This window comes from Eptesicus fuscus, chromosome 8 (assembly GCF_027574615.1).
Source record: "Eptesicus fuscus isolate TK198812 chromosome 8, DD_ASM_mEF_20220401, whole genome shotgun sequence".
In the NCBI taxonomy this organism is placed as follows: domain Eukaryota; kingdom Metazoa; phylum Chordata; class Mammalia; order Chiroptera; family Vespertilionidae; genus Eptesicus; species Eptesicus fuscus.
In genome coordinates, this window is record NC_072480.1 from 22,179,502 (window position 1) to 22,198,694 (window position 19,193).

The 19,193-nt window shown below is 36.3% G+C and overlaps 1 protein-coding gene across 4 annotated transcripts in view; it reads left to right on the forward strand.

Annotated features, from left to right (window-relative positions):
* The window catches only part of ELF1 (E74 like ETS transcription factor 1), a 117,791-nt gene that overhangs the window by 36,868 nt on the left and 61,730 nt on the right, over positions 1-19,193 (forward strand). The window contains exon 2 of one of the 4 annotated variants that reach the window (XM_054719833.1): positions 12,955-13,024. The exons of the other annotated variants lie outside the window; for them this stretch is intronic. The gene's annotated coding sequence lies outside the window, so the exon portion shown is untranslated. The remainder of the gene's footprint in view (positions 1-12,954; positions 13,025-19,193) is intronic. 4 annotated transcript variants of the gene reach the window in all.

Below are 19,193 nucleotides of genomic sequence, written 5' to 3' on the forward strand. Positions count from 1 at the left end.
CTTTCCTGAACTTTTAAAGGTTTTTGAATATTTTTTGTTATAAACTTGATGTGGAATCTTTTAAAAAAAATTTTTATTGATATCAGAGAGGAAGGAAAGGAGAGAGAGAGAGAAAAACATCAATAATGTGAGAGAATCATTGATCAGCTGCCTCCTGCACACCCCACACTTGAGATGGAGCCCTCGACACATCATAGTAATACTATGTGCCCTGACCAGGAATCAAACCATGACCTCCTGGTTCATAGGTCAATGCTCAACCACTGAGCCATGCCATCTGAGCTTGATGTGGAATCTTTATGTAAGGTTTCCAAAATTTAATAATGTAATTGTGAAAATTGTTATAAGAAGTGAAATCATAGATCTTAATCCAGATTTTTGCTTTCATAATAATTTCTTGCCTCTCTTTTCTGAAATATTTTCCACAATGTATGTATAACTAGTGGCAGAGATAATGAAGAACAAATGAAAATAGAAGTCATAGGATTTTATAGTTGAATTTTTATAAGTCAATATAGTTTGAGGGTTTCCTATATTATTATATTTTTATTGATTCATCTAGCAATTATTTATTGTCTGCTAGACATTATTATTGAAGATGAAGAATATACCAGTAAACAAAATATAGAAACTTTACTCATAAATTACATATACGTACTGTAATAATTCACTTCTATTTTTAAATATATCTAATGTACATAAAGATTGGAAAAAATGACAGATAGTGGTCTTCAAAGTGCTCTGTGATCGACTGAGATGAGGAAAGCATAATAGAATTTACTTTTTTGTTTTTTAGAATTTATTTTTTAATAACTTTATTTTACCAAGGAAAAAAATGTAACCCAGAGAATTTTTAATATACTATTCTTCTGAGAAAGGACACCTTAAAGGGTATCCTATATAATAAAAGCCTAGTATGCTAAGTGTCCGGTCATCCGTTCAACCAATCAAAGCGTAATATGCTAATGATATGTTAAGGCTGCTCAACCGCTTGCTGTGATGTGCACTGACCACCAGGGGGCAGGTGCTGTGACCAGTAGGTTAGCTTGCTGCTGGGGTCTGGCCAATTGGGACTGAGCGAGACTGGCCGGACATGCCCTGGAGCCCTCCTGTGGTCCCTCCCCAGCTGGCCAACCTCCCATGTCCCTCCCCAGCTCCGATTTTGCACCAGTGGGGTCCCTCAGCCTGGCCTGTGCCCTCTCACAATCTGGGACCCCTTGCGGGATGTTGGAGAACCAGTTTCAGCTCGATCCCACAGGCCAGGCCGAGGGACTCCACTGGTGCACGAATTTGTGTACTGAGCCTCTAGTTTAGTAAATAATAGCCTATACTTGTAAAGACTTTTTATATTTATAAATATAAACCATGGAAATTTTATTTTCAATTTTTTAGACATTTTAAAAAATAACAGTTTTACAATCATCAGAAATCTTTTAAATATTGGAAAGTTGATAAGCTCAAAGTAGTGGACACAAGTTTTCTAAAATTCTGCTTTTCAGTTGAAAGCTTACATTTTATCATTGGTCAGAGATACTGTTAATTGTTTTCCTTGAATTGATAGGTGTACTTTATTTATTTTTGAGAAAATATCTGCCAAATATGCAATTCTGAATCAGTACCTTTTTTTTTTTTCCAAGTACAAATTGTATTCCCTGAAAAAAGCAGCTAATTTAGCTCACAATTATTGGGATATATTCCTAGAAGTGGGTTTAACAATAATAGCATTAGTGCTTTCCCTCAGGACAACGATTCTGTTTTAGTATTTGACAGAAATACTTTATGTATACTGTACTTTACATTTTATAAGAATACTAAAAGTTGTATTTAATTGTTGAGATTTAACAAAATAAGTGAAACTACTTTTTTAAAAATGTGAGTACCTAGTGGTAATACAATGACTAGTGTGGTTTGGTGACACAGCTTCAATTCATACAAAGGCAAAAGCCTTTGCCTTTACACCATCAGTGGAAATATCAACATGGTAAAAAAAAAAAAAAAGGCAAATAATACCTTAGTATTACTATGAAAATAGTTTTAACCTCATAAATTCCCTGAAAGGGTTTCTGGAGCCTCTGTAGGTCCGAGGATCACATTGTAAGAGAATTACAATGTTACACTATAATAGTGCAACATTGTAAATAATCCAAATGTCCAAAATTAGGAAATGGTTAAATAAATGATGGTACTTCCACACAATTATGTGATAGAATATAATTTTATTAAAGTTTATGTTACATGTAAGCTATTATACAGTATTTTTCTATTTTTGGTGCCTATCTAATGAGAAAACCAACATTTCTCAAAGAAAGTGAAAGTGTCCATTTTGAGCCTCACTATTTCCATATAGTTGGTGACTTTGTGATTAAGAAAAGGGAAATTAGCAGGCGGAAGAAGGCAGTTACTGGCCTCTTCCAGTCTATGGGCTTTCTGTGCAATAACTTTGAAGTTTAATTTTCACAGTAAAAGGAATTGGCCATGGTTTCAATAATTTTTATATGTTTTATAGTAATAGGTGAAGTATACCTTCAAATTAATGTCTTTCTGTAGATTGCATTCCTCATTAGACATTATCTGATTTACATTTTTTATTATATTATTCTTTTTTTTTTTTTTTATATATTTTTTTTTTTATTGCAGAGAGGAAGGGAGAGGGAAAGAGAGTTAGAAACAATGAGAGAGAAACATCGGCTGCCTCCTGCACACCCCCCACCGGGGATGGGCCCGCAACCAATGTACATGCCCTTGATCGAACCTGGGACCCTTCAGTTCTATCCACTGAGCCAAACCGGTTTCGGCTATTATTCTTCTTAATTGTGAGAACTTTGAGTTGCTGAATATTCTTCAGCCTTAGAGTGAATTAAAGAAGTGAGTTTATAAAACAAACTTAGCCAGAGATTTTCTTATGGAAATTTAGAACATATTCATGCTGATGGAACCATCACTGTGTCAGTGGTGATGGTACCTTTTAGGCAGTCAGAAAGAGATTGTTGAGGTTAGGCCCCCAGGCTTCTTGTTAAAATCTCCATACTAGTATATGGCCCGGCTGGTGTGGCTCAGTAGTTGAGCATCGACCTATGAACCAGGAGGTCATGGTTCGATTCCTGGTCAGGGCATGTGGGTTGGGGGCTCAATCCCCAGTGCAGGGGCATGCAGGAGGCAGCCGAACAATGATTCTCTCTCATCATTGACGTTTCTATCTCTCTCTTCCTATCCCTTCCTCTCTGAAATAAATAAAAAATATATTTTTAAAAAAGATCTCCATATATGGCATCTCTAAAGTGAACTATCTTTTGCAGAAAGAAAATTTTTTTGTGAGAGGCATCATTGTACATAGGGTGCTTTGTGCATGTTACTTAAATTTTTTTCTATTTTTAATTACAGTTGACATATATTAGTTTCAAGTGTAAAACATAATGATTAGACATTTTTATATCTTATAAAGTGATCACCCTGATAAATTTAGTATCCATCTGACACCATACATAGTTATTACAATGTTATTGATTATATTCCCTATGTGTACTTTGCATCCCTGTGACTATTTTTATAACTGGCAATTGCACATATTAATCCCTTTCCTCTTTTCACCCATGCCCCCAACCTCCCTCCCATCTGACAATCATTAAAATGTTCTGTGTATCTATGAGTTTTTCCCCATTTTATTTGTTCATTTATTTTGTTTTTTAGAATCCACACATAAATGAAATTATGTAGTTTTTGTCTTTTTCTGACTTATTTCACTTAGCATAATATCCTGTAGGTCAAACCATGTTGTTTGCAGATGGCAAGATTTCATTCCTTTTTATGTCTGAGTAGTAATATTCCATTGTATAATATATGTACCATATCTTCATTATCCATTCATCTATTGATGGACATTTAAGTTGCTTTCATATCTTGGCTATTGTAAATAATGCTGAAATGAACATATGGATGCATATGTCTTTTCGAATTAAGTATTTTAGGATTCTTAGAATAAATACCCAAAAGTGAAATTGGTGGGTCCTTCTTTGTCTCTTGTAATACCTTTGTTTTAAAGTCTATTCTGTCTGATATAAGTATTGGTATCCCAGCTTTCTTTTTTTCATTTTCATTTGCATGAAATATCTTTTTTCGTCCCTCTACTTTCAGTCTGTGTGTCTTTAGATCTGAAGTGAGTCTTCTTTAAGCAGTATACAAGTCTTGTTTTATCCATTCAGCCACCTTATGTCTTTTGGGACATTTTAATCCATTTACATGTAAAGTAATTATTGATGGGTATATAGTTATTGCCATTTTATTATTCATATTTTTGGTCGTTACTTTTCTCCTTCTTAGAGAGATCCCTTTAATATTTCTTGTAATATTGGTTTGATGGTGATGAACTCCTTTATCCCTTAGCTTTTTCTTGTCTGGGAAGCTCTTTTTTGTCCTTCAATTCTAAATGATAGCTTTGCTGGGGAAAGTAATCTTGGTTGTATGTCCTTGCTTTTCATCACTTTGAGTATTTCTTGCCAATCCCTTTTGGCCTCAAAGTTTCTGTTGAGAATTTAGTGGCAGTCTTATGGTAGCTCCCTTATAGTTAACTGGTTTTCTCCTTCTGCTTTTAAGCCTCTTTCTTTGTCTTTAACCTTTAGCATTTTTTTTTTTAAATATTTTTATTGAGGTATTATATGTGTACATATCTTACTATTACCCCCCCACCCCACACCCACACATGCCCTCCCCCCCAGAGTTTTGTGTCCATTGTTTATGCTTATATGCATGCATACAAGTCCTTCGTTTGATTTCATAACTCCCCCACCTTTCCCAAACTTTCCCCCTGTAATTTGAAAGTCTGTTTGATGCTTTACTGTCTCTGTATCTATCTTTTTGTTCACCACTTTATAATGTTCTTTACTATCCCTAAATGAGTGAGATCATGTGGTATTTTTCTTTCATTGACTGGCTTATTTCACTTAGCATAATGTTCTCCAATTCCATCCAGGTTGCTGCAAATGATGAGAATTCCTTCTTTTTTATGGCAGCATAGTATTCCATTGTGTAGATGTACCACAGTTTTCCGATCCAGTCATCTGCTGATGGGCACCTAGGCTGTTTCCAAATCTTAGCTATTGTAAATTGTGCTGCTATGAACATAGTGGTGCATATATCCTTTCTGATTGGTGTTTCTAGTTTCTTCGGATATATTCCCAAGAGTGGGATTACTGGGTCAAATGGGAGTTCCATTTTCAGTTTTTTGAGGAAACTCCATACTGTTCTCCACAGTGGCTGCACCAGTCTGCATTCCCACCAGCAGTGCACGAGGGTTCCTTTTTCTCCGCATCCTCGCCAACACTTGTCGTTTGTTGATTTGTTGATGATAGCCATTCTGACAGGTGTGAGATGGTACCTCATTGTTGTTTTGATTTGCATCTCTCGGATAATAAGTGACTTTGAACATGTTTTCATGTGTCTCTTGGCCTTCCTTCTGTCTTCTTTTGAAAATATTCTGTTTAGGTCTGTTGCCCATTTTTTTATTGGATCATTTATCTTCCTCTTATTAAGTTGCATAAGCTGCCTGTAGATGTTGGAGATTAAACCTTTATCAGTGATAGCATTTGCAAATATGTTTTCCCATGCAGTGGGCTTTCTTGTTGTTTTGTTGATGGTTTCTTTTGCTGTAAAGAAGCTTTTTATTTTGATGTAGTCCCATTTGTTAATTTTCTCTTTAGCTTCCATTGCCCTAGGGGCAGTGTCAGTGAAGAAGTTCTTGTGGCATATGTCTGAGATTTTGTTGCCTGTGGATTCCCGTCATACGTTTAAGCCCTGTATCCATTTTGAGTTTATTTTTGTGTATGGTGTAAGTTGGTGGTCCAGTTTCATTTTTTTGCATGTATCTGTCCAGTTTTCCCAGCACCATTTATTGAAGAGACTGTCTTGACTCCATTGTATGTTCATGCCTCCTTTGTCAAATATTAATTGAGCATAGTGGTTTGGGTCGATATCTGGGTTCTCTATTCTGTTCCATTGATCAATATGTCTGTTCTTGTGCCAGTACCAGGCTGTTTTGAGAACAGTGGCTTTGTAATACAGCTTGAAATCTGGTATTGAGATCCCACCTACTTTATTCTTCTTTCTGAGGATTGCTGAGGCTAGTCGGGGTCTTTTTTTATTCCAGATGAATTTTTGGAGAGTTCTTTCTAGGTCTGTGAAATATGCTGTTGGTATTTTGATGGGGAGTGCATTGAATCTGTAGATTGCTTTGGGTAGTATGGACATTTTAATGATGTTGATTCTACCAATCCAGGAACATGGTATGTTCTTCCATCTGTTTACGTCTTCCTCTATCTCTTTTTTCAGTGTCCTGTAGTTTTCTGCGTATAGGTCTTTTACCTCCTTAGTTAAGTTTATTCCTAGGTATCTTAATTTTTTTGGTGCGATGGTAAATGGGATTGCTTTTTTAGTCTCTCTTTCTGTAAGTTCATTATTGGTGTATAGAAAAGCCATAGATTTCTTGGCGTTAATTTTGTATCCCGCTACATTGCCGAATTCATTTATTAAGTCTATTAGTTTTTTGATGGAATCTTTTGGGTTTTTTATGTACAATATCATGTCATCTGCAAATAAGGACAGCTTCACTTCTTCTTTTCCAATTTGGATGCCTCTTATTTCTTCTTCTTGCCTAATTGCGATAGCTAATACTTCCAGTACTATGTCAAACAGGAGTGGTGAGAGTGGGCATCCCTGTCTTGTTCCTGTTCTTAGGGGAAATGGTTTTAGTTTTTGCCCATTGAGTATGATGTTTGCTGTGGGTTTATCATAAATAGCTTTTATTATGTTGAGGTATGAGCCTTCTATTCCCACCTTGTTGAGAGTTTTTATCAAGAAAGGGTGTTGGATTTTGTCAAATGCTTTTTCTGCATCTATTGATATGACTATGTGGTTTTTATCTCTCAATTTGTTTATGTGATGTATCACGTTTATTGATTTGCGGATATTGTACCATCCTTGCATTCCTGGAATAAATCCTACTTGGTCATGGTGTATGATCTTTCTGATGTACTGCTGGAGCCGATTTGCTAGAATTTTGTTGAGGATTTTGGCATCAATGTTCATGAGGGATATTGGCCTGTAATTCTCTTTCATTGAGTTGTCTTTATCTGGTTTTGGTATTAGGGTGATGCTGGCTTCATAGAAGGAGCCTGGAAGTGTTCCTTCCTCTTGAATTTTTTGGAATAGTCTGAGGAGGATAGGTTTTAGTTCTTCCTTGAAAGTTTGATAAAACTCTCCTGTGAAGCCATCTGGCCCCGGGCTTTTGTTTGCCGGAAGCTTTTTGATGACTGCTTCAATTTCTTCCATAGTTACTGGCATGTTGAGCTGTTTAGAATCTTCCTGATTGAGTTTTGGAAGGTTGTATTTTTCTAGGAATATGTCGATTTCCTCTAGGTTGTCCAGTTTGTTGGAATAGAGTTGTTCGTAGTATTTTGTAACAATCCTTTGTATTTCGTCGGGATCTGTTGTTATTTCACCTCTTTCATTTCTGATTTTGTTTATTTGGGTCCTCTCTCTTTGCTTCTTGGTGAGCCTGGCTAGAGGTCCATCAATCTTGTTTATCCTTTCAAAGAACCAGCTCTTGGTTTTGTTGATCTTTTGTATTGTTTCTTTGGTCTCTATGTCGTTTATCTCCGCTCTGATCTTTATTATTTCTTTCCTTCTGCTTACACTGGGCTTATCTTGTTGCTCTCTCTCTAACTCTTTGAGTTGTTGGGTTAGGTAATTTATTACCATTGTTTCTTGTTTTTTGCAGTAGGCTTGTAGAGCTATGAACTTCCCTCTCAGGACTGCTTTCGCTGTGTCCCATAGATTTTGGATTGTTGTGTTTTCATTGTCGTTTGTTGCCATGATGTTTTTTATTTCTTCCTTGATGTCTTTGGTAACCCAGTCATGGTTTAATAGCATGCTGTTTAGTCTCCAAGTGTTTGATTTCTTTGGGTTGTTTTTACTGTAGTTGATTTCCAGTTTTATGCCAGTGATCTGAGAAGATACTTGATATGATTTCTGTCTTTAACCTTTAGCATTTTAATTATGATGTATCTTGGTGTGTACCTCTTTAGGTTCATCTTGTTGGGACTCTCTACACTTCCTGCACCTGTGTGTCTTATTTCCGTCGCTAGTTTAGGGTAGTTTTCAGTCATTATTTCTTCAAATAGGCTTTCAACTTCTTGCTCTCTCTCTTCTTCCTGTATCCCTATGATGTAACTGTTGGTGAGCTTGATGTGGTTCCAGAGGCTCCTTAAACTATCCTCTTTTTTCATTTTGCTCTTCTTATTGGGTGTTTCCACTATCTCATCTTCCAAATTGCTGATTCAATCCTCTGCTTCATCTAATCTGTTGATTTCCTCTAATCAAATCTTCATTTCAGTTATTGTATTCTTGATTTCTGACTGGTTCTTTTTTAATGTTTTCTGTCTCGATTTTTGCTTTCTATAATTTTGTTAAAGTAATCATTGAGTATATCTGGTCTTCCCCTAAGTTCTTTGAGCATCCTTATAACCAGTGTTTCTAACTCTGCACCTGGTAGATTGCTTTGTTTAGTTCTTTATTTAGAGTTTTCTTTTGTTTCATTTGGGTCATGTTTCTTTATCTTCTCATTTTGGCTGTCTCCCTATGTTTGTTTCTATGTATCAGGTAAAGCTGCTATGTCTCCTGGTCTTGGGAGAGTGGCCTTGGGTAGTGGGTGTCCTGTGGGGCCCAGTGGCACAGTCTCCCTTGGCACCTGATCTGGGTCTCCAGGTGTGTCCCTTGTGTGGGTTGTGTGTGCCCTCTAGTTATAGTTGAGCTTTGATTGCTGTTGGCACTTTGGTGAGAGGGATTGACCTTTACGCTGAGTGACTATAGTGGAGGAGCTATTGGGCAGGGCCTGACTCCATGGACCAGGAGTTGCTCTAGCAGGGCTCTGGTGCCTGCCAAGTCTAACCTTTGATTGTGTTGTTTGTGTAGGTGGTTGGGTGGTGCTCTGGTTTGGTCTGAAGCTGGCCACTGGGTATGTTGGTTCTCAGACCTCTTGAGCTGCTCTGGTACAGGCCAAGGTCAGCTGCTACTTGTGCCCAGCTTGGGCCACCTTATGTGATCTATAACTGATTTGCAAAGGGTTGTTGCTTGCGCTGGGCTTAAGAGGTGCCTGGGAGAGGCTAATTTGCAAATCGAGGCAGGCTGCCACTAATGCTTGGTGCTGTGTAGTAAGAGGTACGAGATATGCTCAGGCCAGTCACCACTTGTTTGGGGTTTGTGAACCTTTAAGAGATTTTAGGAAAGTCCACAGCAGGAGCCCAGACTGCCCATTTGTATGGATAAGTTGCAGGAAGTGGCTTGTGCGGGGCCCGAAGTTGGGTGGGGCCGGGTCTCCGGGAATCACCAGGGTGGGGCTAATGGTATAAACCAGGTTGATAGAGACTCTGATTTGGCACTTGCCCGAGCCAGCTGGGTGGTGGAAGGGCTCAACAAAGTAACAGTGGCATCTGCCAGCACTTCCATTGGGGAGAAAGTTGCTCCTCCAGTCCTCGCTCTGATGCCAGACAATTCAGTTCCTCCTCATATATCCCTGATGCTTTTCCAGCTGCTGCCCCAGAGCTGGAGCTCAGAACAGGTGAGTCCATCAGCAGGTACATCTGTTGAGGGCCCTTTAAAAGGAATGCCTGGTACTCCAGTGGCCCTCAGTCTCACTCAGCCACAATCCCAGCTAGTTTTTACAGTCAGAAATATAGGGACTTCTCTTTCATGCACTGGAAACCTGGGCTATGCATCCTGGTTTGGGGCTGGGACCCTTTGCTCCTCAGGGTGGACCTCCACACCTGAGATATTTTCCCCAATTTTTAACCCCTACCTGTGGGTGTGAGATAAGCTCTACCATGTCCCCAACTCTCCTACCAGTCTCCACGTGGCTTCTGTATAACCCTAGTTATAGTAGTTCTGTTTAACTAGACTTCAGGTGGTTCTCATTGATGGTTATTCTGTAGTTTAGTTATAATTTTGTTGTAGTGGGAAAAGGTTATCTACTTTGTGTTTTGTGCATCTTTGATATTTCTCTTTTTATAAGAGAAGCCTAATAATCATGACTTATCTTTAGTAATAATATTTTTCTAATCACTAAGTTATAGAGAATGTTTAATGTTTACTTCCTTTCCAAAATAACGTTTGTATTAAAAAATTTACATCTTAAAGAAACTTGTTCAAGTATGCTGGAAGAATATATACAGTATGATACTATTTATATAAAATTTAAAATATACCATGCAAAAATATACATACTTATGTATTAAAGCATAAAGAAAAATAATATAAAGATTTTAGACTTAAATTAGAATAATTAATTGGAACTAATGTTATATGTATTTTAGTTTGAGAGGCAGTTTGAAATAATTTTTATTTAGAAACAGAAGATTTGTTGTGTAAATAGTTTTATTCAAAATGTTTTATGTGAATTTTCTTAACTGGTCGTTATATTTGATCTTTAAATCGATGGATCAGAGACAAATTTGTGTATTGTTAGAGGATAATTTACAGCCTGTTAGTTTTGGGAATACACTGAAAGGAAGATGTAGTACTTACCTCCCCTTGACAGAATACAATAATTGCACAACGCTGTTAGCATATTTGATTGTTGAGACAGTGTTGGACACAGGTTCACTGTAACTGTTCTGAGACTTCTCACCCTTTGCAGTGGTTCTCAACCTTTCTAATGCCTCGACCCTTTAATACAGTTCCTCATGTTGTGGTGACCCCCAACCATAAAATTATTTTCGTTGCTACTTTGTAACTGTAATTTTGCTACTGTTAATGAATCGTAATGTAAATAGCTGTGTTTTCCAATGGTCTTAGGCTCTACAGCAGCGGTTCTCAACCTGTGGGTCGCGAGAACCGCTAGCAGGGTCGCCTAAGACCATCGGAAAACACAGATATTTACATTACGATTCATTAACAGTAGCAAAATTACAGTTATGAAGTAGCAACGAAAATAATTTTATGGTTGGGGGTCACCACAACATGAGGAACTGTATTAAAGGGTCGCGGCATTAGGAAGGTTGAGAACCGCGGCTTTAGGGTAATTTGACCATCGGAACCAGAGGCAGTGGGTAGGAACCTAATGTGTAAAGAAAATGGCTACTTTTCTCAGGGTTCAGGAACACTTATTCCTAGAGATTTGGGACAGTTGAGGTAATAAGTATGAGCAGAAAGAAGTATTCTAAAGATATGCTATGAAGGTACTAGTAATAGTAATAACTTTTATGCTCTTACAAAGAATGAATTAGATCCTTCCATTGAAAGTTACTAGGTAAAAATGAAATTCTTTTCCAATCTATTCACTTAAGAAATGTTACTTATTTTAGGAGCATGGTGCCATGCTTAAAGATGATTATTAGGTGTGCATTAAGTTCTGTTTAGAAAAGAGAGGTCACAGGAAGCTCAGCATAGGCTTAGGTGCAGTAAAATATTGATTCATTTTTGGATATTGACTAAGAGAGAAATTGCACTAAACCTGGTGAAATTATAGTTGTTGCAACTTACAGCTTAGGTAAGAATTGACCAGTATGGATGGAGAATATGGTTGCATTGTTCCCAAGTTTTATAGAATATGAGGTATAAGTGATGAATTGAGGTGATTTCTTAAAAATTATTAGTTTGGGAGGCAGCTAGCATAATGAAAAATGAGCACGTCTCTTTTAGTTTTAATTAATTAGTTTACTTAAAATGCCTTAATAGTAAGAATTCATTTAAAATATTTTTTAAATTAAAAATGTTTAAGTTTAATTTTGTTTTTTATTGAAGTATAATGATATATAACATAATATTAGTTTCAGGTGTACAACCTAATGATTTGATATTTGTATACACTGGAAATGATCATCACAGTAAGTCTAGTTACCATCTGTCACCATAGAAAGCTACAAAGCATTTTTGTTGTGATGAGTATTTTAAAGTTTACTTTCAGCAACTTTTTTTTTTTAAATATTTTATTGATTTTTACAGAGAGGAAGAGAGAGGGATAGAGAGTTAGAAACATCGATGAGAGAGAATCATCGATCAGTGCCTCCTGCACACCCCCCACTGGGGATGTGCCCGCACCAAGGTACATGCCCTTGAGTTGAACCTGGGACCCTTGAGTCCGCAGGCTGACGCTCCATCCACTGAGCCAAACCGGTTTTGGCACTTTCAGCAACTTTTAAATATTCACTACAATGTTATTGCCTGTAGTCACCATGTTTTACATTACCCATGATTTATTCACCTTTTGAAAATAGAGTTTTATTTGGTTTGTGTATAGTTGAAAGTTGAACATAAGTGAATAAATGATGTGAGTCAAGTTTGGGATACACAGGGAAGTGGGCAAAGGAGTAGAGATATAGTTTGTTTGGGGGGATACAAATTATCATCAGAAGAGTGCTGACAAGCCATGGTAAAAATGACCAAAGATCAAAGAGGCAAGCTATCTGTCCTGCTTTTTTTTTTTTTGAGTCAGTTGCTTGAAGGCTTTTTTGTGGGGGGAGGGATGGCAGGTGGGGGTGGTACTTATCTTTTTTGAGAGGTAAGAGCAGGGTTGGGAGAGTGGTCAGGTGTTACTTATCTAACCATTTGGGTGAACTAGTTTGAGGGATTATTCTATTATTCAGACATTAGATTTTTTTTTTTTTTTACCTCAATCATTATGATTTTCAAGTCTTTATTTGTAAGGTACTTACTATTAAGAACACTTTTTCATTAAACTGAATCTTTGTGTACCTTATGAACTTGGATCCCAACCTTAAAATACCTTTTTTACTTATTGTTTTCATAAACACTCTTCACCATTTGTATGTTATGTTTCTGACACCATATTTTGACACATTTTCACATAACCTATTGGACTATTTATAAAACAAGACATAAAGATGTAGCAGAGAAGGCAGGAAATACTTGACGTTTGTATACCATATCTTGTTCTCTGCTTCCTGTCAGTTAAACCACGATGAAAGGAACAGAGACACAGATGTACATTTGCTGCTTTAATTTCCCATTAGTGAGACCAGTTAAGTATAAAGCTTGTTATATTAAACTTTTGTCGCTTGTTAATTCTGGGTATGTTGTAGGCTTATTTTGTATTTTATAGAATGTATAGATTACAATTAGATTATTATATATAGAAAATATAACTTGCATAATTCAGAATGTGTTTACTTTTGTGAAATTTTTATAGGCTATAAAAGATTGGCTGTTTGTATATGGTATAGGTTCAATTGAAATGATAAGCTAATATTTTGATCTTGAAATTTTAGTATTCTAAGCATTTATTTCTGTATTTGGGTATATCAAGATTCTTTAATACTTTTAAAGCATTTTATGGTACAACTTTAAGGTAATGAAAGGAAGTCATAGGGGTTGACTTAGACAAGAAAATATAATTAGTAAATGGCAGAACTAGGATTTTTTTTTCTCTCTCTTTTAAAATATGTTTTTATTGAATTTTTTAGAGGGAGAGGGACAGGGAGATAGGAACATCAATGAAATGAAACATCGATTGGCTGCTTTCTGTACATCCCATAGTGGGGGTCGAGTTCGCAACTCTGGGCTTGTGCCTTGACCTGGAATCAAATTAGTGGCTTCTTGGTGCATGGGACAGTGTTCAACCAGCTGAGCCACACTGACCGGGCCAGACCTAGGATTTGAATGCAGTTCTTCTGATGTTAGATCTTGTATTCTTTTAGGAAGAAAAGGGTTTTTTTGTTTGTTTGTTTGTTATTCATTAAATTGCTATTTCATCTATTATTCAGCGATTTAAGCTACTAAGTATACTTTTGCTCCTTCTACCTGGAATGTTCCCCTGCCCCCCACTACTTCCCCGTCACATCCTCTCTACTTTGAAAAAAAAGATGTTACTTCTCCCTAAGGAAATGTCCCACATGTAATTTTTTCGAAAAGTTTTCTCAGGTTCTCACAAGTATTTTTTCCTTTCTCTCTACTCCTTCATTACTTGATTGACTTATTTATTTGCATTGTTCTGTAGTTATCTGTTTACATATCTTTTTCTTTTTTAGGCAGTGAACTACTTTATTTTTGTATACCCAGTACCTAGCATATAGTAGATTTCATAAATACTTATTGGATGATTAAATACATGGCCCAACTTGCTTTTCTTCATTTTAAAATTGACAGGCTGATTAAAGAACTGTAATGTGGCTCTTTTCTACAGTATTCCTTTATGGTTTAATTGTTAGAAATAATTTCATTTAGATTTCTCTCCTGCTTCTGCCCTCCCCTGTTTGTTTTTGCTATTTATAGAAATCAAGTATCTTAGTGAAATTATTAGTGTTTACATCCTAGTTAAAAGTGGTGATTTTATAGGGTATCCCCCCAAAATGTATATACACTGTAACAGCTGATAGCTTAATTTTGAAAACGAAATGTATTTTACTAAACACTACCTTTATAATTACTCAAAGTGTGTGTATATATTTTTGGGGGACACTCTATATATATTGGCCCACTAAAAAAATGTAGCTGAGAATACTTTAGTTTCTTAGGTTGCTGAGCATCAAAAAAGTCTTTTGTCTTTAGATTAATCTGAAGAAAATGTCTAGATCTTCATTGTAGTTCTGATTTCTTCACTGAATAGAGGGAATGATTCCCTTTAACACCTTTTGCTTCTCCCTAGATTATTCTCTGTTCTTGTTTCTAAGTCTTATGTACCTCAGTGATTTTTGGCTTGTAAATGACAGTCTTATTATCAACAGAGCAAGATTTTTTTGCAAGGAAGACTTTTAGACTTGCCTATCTAGATATATGTTTAAAAAGTTCATGTATTAATAGTTTTGCCAGCTGAAAATTGATATGTTACTATCTTATTTTTAAAAATAAAATTTAAATGATCAAATGAAAAATAATGTCAAATCTAAAATCTGCTTTTTAAAGATTGAAGTAAAAATTATAAAGCTATATGAATTTCATTTTTAAGGAGTTCTAAAAGAATAAACTAAGTAGTTCTTTTGTTTATTGAAGCCTGATTTTGGCTAGACATGTGGAAAATAGTTCATAAGGATTTTTGAGTGCCTTTTAAATGTGGGCTTACTGTTTTTGTGCCATTTGTTGGTGGTGTGGGTGAATTTCTCTGTTTGATTAAGAAAATACATGTGCATGTGTCAGTTGAGGATAGTCAGTGAAGCCGAGAATCCGTTGGTTCTAGCAAGTGAGTACATCATGTGAAATTCTATAAAATGCTAAAAAGATATTTGAAAACACGAATCTTTTGCCATTTTAATTAAGAATTTTCGGTAAGTAAGTATTTTTTATTAACAAAAGTAAATGACCTTTGATCATGTGGCCTAATTTGACTTTCAACAGAATGTACTCTTAATGTTCTCTTAAATGATGTTAGATAATAATGAACATATAGAAAAAAATGTAAATGTCTTTTCCTCTCAAGAAGTTTGTAATCTTAAGAGATGGGGCATAGTAAATAATCACCGAATAACATGGGAGAATAAGCTTTGTATCCACTTCCGCTGTATTATGTGATGGACTGTGATTGCCCATAAGGAAAGACTATGTATGTCTTAGCCACTGTCTCTTTCCTATCTGGTAGACAGGTCCCTAGTGAGCGCTTGCTAAATAAATAAAAGAATATAAACAGCACAGATAAAGATTTTCTGAAGGCCATCTAATATAGGAAAAAACAAATACAGGAAGAATTTTCTCTTCTTTGAAGTGTTTATATTTGTAAAGGGGATTTTAAAAACTCCCAATATTCTTAATTGTTGTTGTTAAATTTCAATTCATTCAAAGTCTAATTAAAAATTAAAGTGAACCCTGGACAGTGTGGTTAGAGCATCGGCTATGAAACAAAGAGTAGAGGGTTGGATTCCCAGTCAAGGGCATGTAACTGGGTTGCAGGTTCAATCCCGGCCCTGGTGGGGACACGTGCAGGAGACAGCTAATCAATGTGTCTCTCTTACAACGATGCTTCTCTCTCTCCCTCTCTCCCTCCCTCCCTCCCTCCCTCCCTCCCACTCTGTCTAAAGATCAATGGAAAAAATATCCTCAGGTAAGTATTAACAACAACAACAAATTAAAGTGAAATGGGGGCTCTGAGGTACCTCTAGGTTAATCAACATTGCCTGGAGGAAATCTGCCTTTGGATTTAGCTTTATCTATCCCACCTCTCCCCAGATTTCCTTTTCCCCTTTCCTTATGTACTTACATGCTGTCTGAAAGGTAAAGCATTTCTCCCACAGTTCTTACTCTCCACTATGGTAGAAAAGGTCACATTTCTGTGTCCAGTTGTCAGGGTTTGAGAAGCTATGGGAGATAGACATGGAAGGAGACTGGTAGAAATTTATATGCATAGGTTGTGAGATAACAATCTGTATTGCCTGAGAATCCCACATTTTAAATGCAGCATATTTTGAGGGGGAACATACTGTTCTAATTAGGATCACTAGATTAGAAACCCCATGAAGGCAGAAATTTTGGTTTGTTTAGTTCACTGCTGTATCCCTAGCATTTAGAATAGAGTCTGGCATATTGTAGGTACTGAGTGGGTATTTGTTGAATGGGTGAATAAATGAATGAGCATGAGCTGAAGTTAGACTATTGCCCAAACTCTCTCTGAACACCTTGTATATTCCTTTGACAGATGTTTATCAGGGACCATCTGTGTAAAATAGGGAAGTATAATGATGACTATGACAGAGTCCCTGAACTTATTTTGTTGGCTCTTTCAATCCTTATATCCTCATATATATAAAGTGAGGTGGATATTATTGATCTGAAGATTAAATGACAGATATAGTGTAGGGCCTGGCATATGTAAATGGTAGCTGTTACTTTCTTCTACATATTTATTTTCTAACTTACTATCATCTCTTACTTAAGCTCCTTAAGGATGTCATGGTTTTTTGTATCTGCAAAAACATCAGTGGTTCTTAAAGTAGTATATCAGTTTTGCTTTGTAAATTGTAAAACACATGTTAAACATTAGGTATTACCGACGAATAACAAATGAACTTTATTGTGCTGTTGTACAATTTCTGGGGCTGTCTTTATACTGAAGTATTTTTAAAAATCTAATTAGTGCTGGTTATATCTACAAAGGCAACTCTGAATTCTTAAATTATCCAAGAGTAAGGCAATGCCATAAAGCAGAAAATGCCTCTAATGAAGCATCAGGTTTAATGCAGCCTTAATTGGTCAACTAGATATTTTCATCTCTCTAAACATCATCCTGGAAGAAAGTAAAAATTCCTTGAATGTTGGTGATAGCAGTGTCTATTAAGTGACTAAGAAACTTTTATTTGTCATCGATATCACATCTTTTTCATTGAGTACTAGTAACTATATCACCATTATCTATTCAAAATATTTAATATGAAATGACAAGATATAATTATCTATAGATGCAACTAGTTCATGTATTTCAATGTTTCACTAGTATCCAAAGGGATGTATGGCAATTTTGATCTTCAGTTGAATAACCTGTAAGAAAGGTTATATGGTAATGAGTCATATCTTTATGAAAATCTTATTTTTTTGTTTCTCGCTTCTTCTAATCTGTAGGCAAAACAAAAACTTGAAGTAAATTAAGTTAGTTAAGTTATTTTTGTTTATTTTAAGTAAATTTTCCATGCTCTGGGCAGTTTAAAGCCATTGTTGATAGTCTCTATTACAAGTAATTAATGAAGAATTTAAGGAGGGTAGTATACACTTGGTGGCTAGAAGCTATCCGTGTAGCAATAAAGCTATGGAATGTTTCCTTAAGCTGTTCTCATCATTTTTGGATGGTAGTTACCAGATCCCCACATATGGGACTTGCATTGGGCTTTGTAAACATAGGGACCACACTCTGTTGCAATCTGATTTGAAACCCCCCGGAACTTTCCACTTCCCAAAGCAAGCCTAAATTCCACTGACTTTAAAGGTTCTCCATAATTTACTTTTGCTTTACTTATTTAACCACATTTTCTACTATTTCCCATTATCAACTCTTAGCTCTTGTCAAGCTACTATTTCCAATCTCTCCTCTCCTCCCTGCCCGCCCCCCCACCACCAACCCCCCTCCTCCCTCATCTCCCCTACTTTCTCTACTATCCACCTATCCACATACTACTTTCCTTTAAGGTTGGGTTTTGGCCCTTCCTTATCTGGAAAGTATTTTCTTGGCCTGTATGACTGTCCCCTCTTCTGAAATGCTGGCAGGACTGACCAGCTTTAGCATTTAATGAAATACTTGCTTTCATTATATTAAATCATCTGTCTTGGTCTTATTTCCTGAAATACATTTTAAACTTCATGGTAATAAGTTCATGCATTCTCTCTCTCTTTTTTACCATAGTACTGAGCTTAGGGGAAGTGCAATAAATATTCATCAACTTTTTACCACCCAGTCAATCAGTGGAAGCATAGTTTCTTTAGAAAATGGATACTGTGGGATCTTTTGATTAGCTCTTGGTATATATCAATTAAGTATAATAAAACTGTTTTCTATTAGAAAAATCCTAAGGCAAGGGGCGTTGACACACTTTTTAGTTAACAGTAACTGAAATAGATTCAAATGATTTAAAAATTGATTGAGAAATTATATTATGAAAAATTTAATACCTAAAATTTTAACTATTCTGTATTATAAATCTTCATATGAATACTATTTAATATTTACTTCTAAGATTTGTGCAATAGGAAAATATACTTAACATGTATAATTTATAATTATTACATATCTGTATTGTAATAAGTATATGTTACAATACTAGCCCTGCTTTCTACTTCTCCTTTTCATCTCTCATGTTATAGTTTCGGTACTTCTAGTTTTTTGGTGCCATTGAGTTTATAATATTAGGTAAGTGCCAGAGAGTTGTGAAGATGATTGTAGGAAGAATCCCATCTTAAGGATCTTCACATGGAGCACCAGAAATTGTTTGAAAACTTATGTAAAACTAGAGGCTTGGTGCATGAAATTCATGCACAGGGTGTGCATGTGTGTGTCCCTCAGCCCAGCCTGCACCCTCTCCAATCTGGGACCCCTCAAGGGATGTCAGACTGCCCACCGGGATCCGGCCTAAATGGGCAGTCAGACATCCCTCTCACAATCCAGGCCTGCTGGCTCCCAACTGCTCATCTGCCTGCCTGATTGCCCCTAACCGCTTCTGCCTGCTAGCCTGATCACCCCCTAAATACTACCCTGCCAGCCTGATCAACGCCTAACTGGT